This window comes from Gekko japonicus, unplaced genomic scaffold (genome assembly GCF_001447785.1).
Source record: "Gekko japonicus isolate JY-2015 unplaced genomic scaffold, Gekko_japonicus_V1.1 scaffold306, whole genome shotgun sequence".
Classification (NCBI taxonomy): Eukaryota; Metazoa; Chordata; class Lepidosauria; order Squamata; family Gekkonidae; genus Gekko; species Gekko japonicus.
The window spans coordinates 604,506-612,652 of NW_015172013.1; positions in this window are offsets into that span (position 1 = coordinate 604,506).

Genomic DNA, 8,147 nt, shown 5'->3' on the forward strand with positions numbered 1-8,147 from the left:
TATGGGAGTGAGGTTCCTCTTGTTCTCGAGTCTCTTGTTCTCTTAGCTCTGAGGCTCTTGCTGCCTGTTTTATTGCACCTGAAATGCTGTCTCTTGGAAAACAAAGACCTGCTTGGTGACTTGGAGCACATAGGTGTGCAAAGATGGGATTTCCCTTCAAAATCCCTTGGACTATTCTGGACTGTTAGATGTTCCTGAATTGGTAACTATGTATCTTTAATGTGTAGTTAAGGCAAATTGCCCCAGCCTTTGTTATTTTGTAATCTCCTAGTCTGTTTGCTGTGCTCTGTACTGAATAAAGATCCTTCTTATTTCTAATTGTCTCTGATGCTGTAACTTGGATTCCAAGTCTAAAATCTTGTGCTTAAACCTGACCACATAAGCTACCTTGGTAAGAGTAAAAGTGTGCATCTCTGGATTGAGTTGCTAATGTGTTCTGTCCCAGATGCCAACTAAGGGTTTGGAATCTCTTCCCTTAGGAAAAGCAGGGACTAGTGAAAAGAGGTTCTGGTGGCAAATTGTTCTGAAAACCAGAGAGGGTATAGACCATCTCGTGGTTTGTTGTTTAATGTACTGAAAAGTACAGGATTCCCTCTCATCCCTGGACTGGCCTGGGTGGGCTAATCCTGTACAGGGGGCCATTCAGGGTTTTTGGTTTTTAGGCAATCCCTTCTTCCCACAGGCAGGGGTTCCAGACAACCAGCGGAGGACAATGGTTTTATTCTGCTCACCCAGGTGCCAGGCGGCTTCCACACAGGGGTGCAAAAATGCACATCTGCCAGAGCAGCAGCAGCAGCAAGCAGTACAGAAATGGGTGAGGGTTGCCTGGAGCTCTCCTGTGGAATTACAACTGATCTTCAGACTAGAGATCAGTTCCCTGGAGGAAATGGCAGCTTTGGAGGGCGGAGTCTATGGAATCACTTCCTGTGGCGCTCCTTCCCCAGGCGTCACCCTCAGATCTCCAGGAATTCCCCAAGCTGGCAGTCCTGCACGTACATACACCCTCTAGGGTTGCCAGCTCCAGATTTGGGGGTGGAGCCTGGGGGTGGTAGTGGAAGGGACCTAAGCAAGGTATAATGCCATAGAACCCACCCTCCTGAACAGCCATTTGCTCCAGGGGAACTGATCTCTGTCGTCAGGAGAGCAGTTATAATTCCAGGACCTCTCCAGGCCCCACCTGGAGGTTGGCACCCCTACCCCCATGGCTCCCCGCCCATGCTCCTCTCCATTTCCCTCTTGCACCTGTGCAGTGGTGTAGGCACAATGGTAATCACATGAGGCAGTAGGACCACCCGCAGCCCTGAACCACCCCCCCGTTTCCCTTCACTTTCCCCGTTGAACGAGACCGTAAATCTATGAGACGGGGTGGGGAAAGAGGGGGGGGAAGCCATTTTAAAGGGCTAAAAGTGGGTGGGAAATGGCACATGGTGATGGCAAGCTGCCCCGCAACATTTTGAATGCACAGCTGAGCTCTCCCCCCCGCCCCCAGAGGCAACCAAGGGAGAGTCCTGAAGGACACTACCCTGCAGCTACTCTGACAATTCCCCTTTAATCTGAAGAAAAAACAAGTTAATCCCCACCCCCAGATTAAAGAGGAACCCCTGGGGATGCCATGAGTCCTGCTAAGAATGAAAAGGACGTCATGTGGACCTCCCCCTTTAATCTGAGGGACTTCCTGCTTCCTGTGAGAGCAGGAGGGAATCCCCGTGTGGAAGCAGTTTCTCCCACACACTCCTTAAAAAGCACCATAACAGCAGCAAATAGGAATCCGCCGTAACATTAAAGAGTCGGCTGATGGCTCTCAGGCACGAGGGTCTCCTTGAATGTGTGCCTCAGATCGGTGTGTCATTCATACACCTATATTGCTGTGTCTGAGGTGCTGGTTTTATGTCCATTTCTGGTTTTTTGTTTGTTTACATGTTACGATTCTGTTCACTGCCACAAAGCCCCGGTCCTGTCCATTCAGATACAGCAGGGGCCTGCTCTTTCTCAGCGGTGGCTCCGATACTATGGAATACCTTCCCCAAGGAGGTGCTCGGCTCCCCTCTGCTGTCTGCCACCCGTAAGAAATTTAAAGACATTGTTTTCAGAAAGGCATTTTACAGATTATTTCCTAAGAATGGTATTATTTCGAGGGAACGCGGTACAGCTGTGCGTTTGTTGTCTTTTTTTAAAAAAGGTATAATGTTCTGTTTTCTACAGGCAATTGATTTGTTAACCACAGAGTTTTAGGGGAATCCTAGAGTGTCGCCCGGAGATGATGGCGTCACTTCTGGTTTCAAACAAGAGATGACGTTGTGCACTGGAGCAATGCCATGTTCCTGCCCATAAAAATCCTCCCACCAGGATGCCAGATATGGCCGGCAACCCTCCATGTGCTGGCTTGCCTTGATTCCTGCTAGGCTTGCCAGATCCGGGTTGGGAAATATCTGGAGATTTTGGGGCAAAGCCTGGGGAAGAGGAGGGTTTGGGGAGGGGAGGGACCTCAGCAGGGTATAATGCCATACAGTCCACCTTCCAAAGCAGCCCTTTTCTCCAGGGGAACAGTCCTCTGTCCTCTGGAGAGTGGAGACCAGTTGTGATTCCGAGAGATCTCCAGCCACCACCTGGAGGTTAGCAACCCGCCAGTTGTGAGCACGGAGGCCGACCCCTCGGCAGGCAGTTCGGCCAGCTCCCGGTGATGGACCTGACCCTGCTGGTTAGGCCACTGCTCATGTGTAGCGTGGTACACCACAGTGATTGCAATGCATTGTGTCATACTGTAGGCCCTCATGGGAAGCCCTGTGTGTGTGTGTGTGTGTGTGTGTGTGTCCCCCAGCACAGACTCATCCTCATAGCGGGAGAGGCGCAGGGGGCCTGCTGGGCAGCAGTGGAGAGGGAGGTGCTTCTCCCCACAAGTGCATGGCAGGCCCCCCTCACCTCCCCCTGCCACTATTAACAAGCAGCTAAGTTTTTTTTTAAAAAAGGTCACCTAGCAGTAAAATGCCAAGTGTGAGAGAATTCCTCTTGCTCACAGATAGGGTTGCCAGGTCTGGGTTGGAAAATACCTGGAGACTTGGGGGGTGGAGCCAGGAGAGAGTGGCGTTTGGGGAGGGGAGGAGCCTCAGCATGGTACAATGCCATGGAGTCCACCCTTCAAAGCAGCCATTTTCTCCAGGGGAGCTGATCTCTGAAAGCTGGAGATCAGTTGTAAAAGCAGGAGATCCCCAGGCCCCACCTGGAGACTGGCAACCCTACTCATAGACAAGGATTCTTTGTCTCATGTGTCCATGATGGTAATCTACACACACACACACACACACACACACCAACACAACCCAACACAGTAGCAGAAAATACAGCATCCTGAGAACCTCAGCTATTATTTTGCTTAAAAGGAATCATAGAATCACAGAGTTGGAAGGGACCTCCAGGGTCACCTAGTCCAACCCCTGCACAATGCGGGGAATTCACAAATACCTCCCCCCCTCACAACCCCAGCAATGCTCCCTCTAAGCTGTGGAGTCTTGTGAGCAAAAATTCTGCTTTGTGAGCTACTGGCATTAAAGTTGTGAGTGAGTGATTCAGCTACTGCATAAATTACTTTGCTCTGGAGCCATCCTTTCTGAGCTAAGACAAAAATGTGTGAACCAGAGGCTAAAAAACTGTGAGCTGGCTCACACTCACTCAGCTTAGAGGGGACACTGACCCCCGGTGACCCCTACTCCATGCCCAGAAGATGACAAAAAAACCTCCAGGATCCCCGGCCAAACTGGCCTGGAGGAAAATTTGCTTCCTGACCCCAAAGTGGCGATCAGCATTTCACTGGGCATGTAAGAAAGGGCCACAAGAACTAAGCACTGATGCTTAGCTTCTAGTCCTCATGGATATGCACAGTGACGGCCCCAGGTTTTTTTTTGCCCACTAGGCGAGGATACATTCTGGCACGCCCCCCCCCCATGCGGCGAGGAGCACAGCCCGTTGCAGCCATTGTAGCGGCAGCAGGGGCCGCAGCCATCGGCGCGCACTGCAGCAACAGCCACTCTTGAGCATCGCTCACGGCCTCCTCGTTGGGTGGCCTTGCAGCACCCTCTCCCCCCTCCTCTTCGGCATGTGGGAGCCACCAGTGGTTACTGCGCGTGCGCGAGCATAGCTCGGAGCTGTTGGTCGCCCATACTTCAGCCAGCAGTTTCTCTTTGTGCGACGGCAGTGCCTCTGGTGGAGTGGGACAACCAAGGCGGGGCGAGGAGGGGATGAGGCCGGCCAGAATGGTGCCCTCGTCGAGCTGTCGCCCTAGGCGACAGTCTAAAATTTAACAATAACGGGCCAGCCCTAGATATGCAGACAACTTTAAAAGCGTGGGCAATACTGTTGCCAACTGTGGCCACAGGCTGGATGGTTTCCTACAATGAGGGCATGAAGGCAACGGTTCTCCCCCACCCCATTTCTCCCTCAGAAACCGATATTCAGAGGAAGACTGCTTCTGAACAGGGAGGTTCCATTGCTATCGCAGCCAAAAACCAGGGTTCTATGAATTTGCCTCATCTCCTTTTGAAGACATCAAGGGCAAAGCTCTGAGCTACGAAAAAGATTGCATTTGGAAGCACCCATTTATTCAGACTGTCATTTTCCTGTCAGGCAAAGAACTTCTATTTTGAGAGCAAGGTAAGAGAGGGAAATGGTACTGCTCAAGACCATAAAAATTCATAGGAACTGGGCAAGAACAGTTGCAATAGCTTTGATGAGCTAAATTGTAAGTTACCTTAGCGCCAAACTAAATGAGATGCTGGAAGACTGTGAAGGGATCTCCCAAGTGGGGTCCCCCCCATTGTAAATAGCAGCAGCAGAGAGTCCCAATTCAGACAGGGTCCTTCCTAGAAAGGAAGGGAGAACTTAACCCTTTCCTTCCATGCCACTTTTCCTGACCTCAGAAAGTGCCCTCAAGTCACAGCTGACTTACGGTGACCCCACATGGGGGTGTTTAAGGCAAGAGACATTCAGAGGTAGTTTGCTACTGCCTGCCTCTGTGTAGCAACCTATTCTTTGCAATGCTCCTTCTAAGCTGTGGAGTCTCGTGAGCAAAAATTCTACTTTGTGAGCTATCGGCATTAAAGTTGTGGGCGAGCCATTTGGCTACTGCATCAATTAGTTTGCTCTGGAGCCCATTCTTCCTGAGCTAAGACAGAAATGTGTGAACTGGAGGCTAAAAACTGCGAGCCAGCTCACACTGACTCAGCTTAGAGGGAACACTGATTTCTTGGAGGTCTCCCATCCAAACACTAACCACGGCTAACCCTGCTTAGCTTCTGAGATCTGACAAGATTGGGCTAGCCTGGGCCATCCAGGTCAGGGCACCCTCAGATCAGTATCCCAGAAAAGTTCTTTGCCTCCTGGGGGGAATATGGAGACAGCATGCAAGCAACCTGCTCATCCCCAGTGGCGCTCACAGCAGCACTGGAAGGCTATTTCAGATCAAGAAAACAGAGTGGGAGGAAAGAGTTAAATGCCCCATCCTCTGTGTGAGGGCCCCAGTTTAAATGAGAGGGCACCGTGAAAGTGTTGTGGGGTTTTTTGCGGTTGGCTCATTGTTCACGAATTGGCCAGTATTCTGTCTACTAGCTTGAGCCCAGATGCTTCTCTCAACAGCCCAAAAAGACATCGACGCTGAGATTTTTTGGCTTACACGCTACTGTATTTACATTTAAACATATTTAACTACATTGGAAAGGTGGATGATTAATCAACTGGAAAGTCATCAGACGTTCAGCAACCGTGTTGGCAGGCGGGCATGCTCATACACACCCACGTGCCGCTCCGACTGAAAAGAGGCACCTCCTTTTCTCTTCTGTGTTTACTGGCGGGTTTGAAAAATGCCAGGCCCTGCCAGAGCCAAAGGAATTTCGCACTGAGTCACCAGAGCTTCATTTCCAAATGGGCCGGTCGGGCGTGGGAGGACTTGGATGGGGTGCATAGAGAACAGGGGGGGGGCTGTTTCTGCATTTCAACAGATCCAGCAGAGAGCTAGTCCGGCATAACACCAAAGAGACCACATTGGGAATCAGGCAGTCCTGGGTTCAAATTCCACTTCTGGCATGAACTTACTAGCTGGCCATAGGCATCTGAACACTCGAAGCTGCCTTATGCAACATTATGTCATTGGTCCTCCTTGCCCAATATTGTCTGAGAGAACCAGTCTGCTACAGGGCGAAGCTGCCTTATGCAACATTATGTCATGGCTCTTCCTTGCCCGATATTGTCTGAGAGAACCAGTCTGGTACAGGGATTAAGAGTAGCAGACTCTAATCTGGAGAACAGGGTTTGATTCCCCACTCCTCCTCCACTTGAAGCCAGCTCTTTCAGCCCCACCTACCTCACAGGGTGTCTGTTGTGGGGAGAGGAAAGGAAGGGCAGTGTAAGCGGCTCCGAGACTCCTTCGGGTAGTGAAGGGCAGGGTATAAAACCAACTGTTGTTCTTCTTCTGACCACCAATGGCTCACCAGAGTCCCAGAGAAAGGTTTTCCCCAGCAACTGCTGAGGTCATTTATTCAGTGGGGTGCAGTGGTTAGAATGTCAGACTAGGATCTGAGAGTCTCACGTTCCAATCCCCCCACTCTGCCATGGAAGTTTGCTGAGTGACCTTGGACGGACATACACCGTCAGCCTAATCTACCTCACAGGGTTGTTGTGAGGGTAAAATGGAGGAAAGGAGAACAATGAAAGCTGCTTCGGGCCCCCACTGGCGAGAAAGGGAGAGTATAAATTGAGTAAACAAATAAATAGTCTAGAGGAGCCTGTGCTCTACCACTGAGCTATGGGTTACCCCTCAGTTGGAATAGTTTCCCAGCATACACTGATGCGATGGACATAGCATCAGGCTGATTATAGGGTGCCAACCTTCAGATGGGGCCTGGAGATCTCCCAGAATTAAAACTGATCTCCAGGCTACAGAAATCAGCCCATCTGGAGAAAACAGCTACTTTAGAGGGTGGGATCTATGGCATCATACGCCACTGAGGTCCCTCGCCTCCCTACGCCCCACCCACCCCAGGCTGCACCCCCAAATATCCAGGAATTCCCTGACCTGGATTTGGCAACCTTACCAGTCGATTGTGACTCAGACCACTAGTGCTCAGTATTCTCTCCCCTGCTCCCAGAGATCCATTTAACCAGAGATGTGAAGGACTGGACTTGCGACCTTCTACCTGTAAAGCAGTTCTGCCATTAAGCTACGGATGCTCCCGAAGAATATATATGGAGTCATGCCTTTGATCCGTCCAGGGCAGTACTGGGCAACTCTGACTGCCCAAGCTCCCTTTATATTTTACCCTGGATTGTGTCCAGTCTCCTCACTTGGATTTTATGTCGACCATCAGCTGCAAGCCCCCCCCCCTCCGAGAACCCCATTCCTAAGAACACTGGGACCCAATTTGGATGGGGACTGTGGCATGCAGGGAGAAGAGGCTTCGGCGGCCTTCCCACGCACTTTTTTCCTGACTCCAACCAGACCCAGGTGGCTATCTGCCCCATTGGGAAGCCTACATGTGCCCCGCTAGTACACATGTAGTCCCCATGTTATGTATGTGGACCGCCTCCAGGGGTCCGCGGACAGGCCAGAGCTTGGATCCGAAAACAAAGGAAACTTCGGATCCTGGATTCCCCAGCCCCAACCAATAGCCACCTTGGCAGGACATTCAAAGCCTCCAATGGGAGTGGGAGGGTTGCTGGTGGATATGTATATAGTTGGCCCTGTTGGCCATTAGTCTTTAGTCTTTGTCTATGTGAAGTACAATAAACGTGTGCTACAGCATGCCGTTGTCCGAGTCCTCCATGTGGCGAACCCAGTACTTTTCACCCCAAATGCGGCAAACAGTGTCTGGGGCCATTTCAGATGGGGAAAACAGAAGGGGGAGGCGGCTTACGTTTCTTCTCCTCCCACCCCAGGGTCTCATCTGAACCATCCCCCACCGAGTTCCCAGCAGGCAGCTTGCTGGCGCGGCTGATGTCTGACCCAGGCTTGCCAGCCTCCAGTAGTCAGGGGTCATTTCGTACAAAAAGAGCTAGGGGAACTCATTAGCATAACTCATTAGCATATGCCACACCCCCTGACATCAGGGGCCCGGCGGTGGACCTGCAAGGGCGGCGGGAGTGCAAGGAAGCCCCACGAAGGC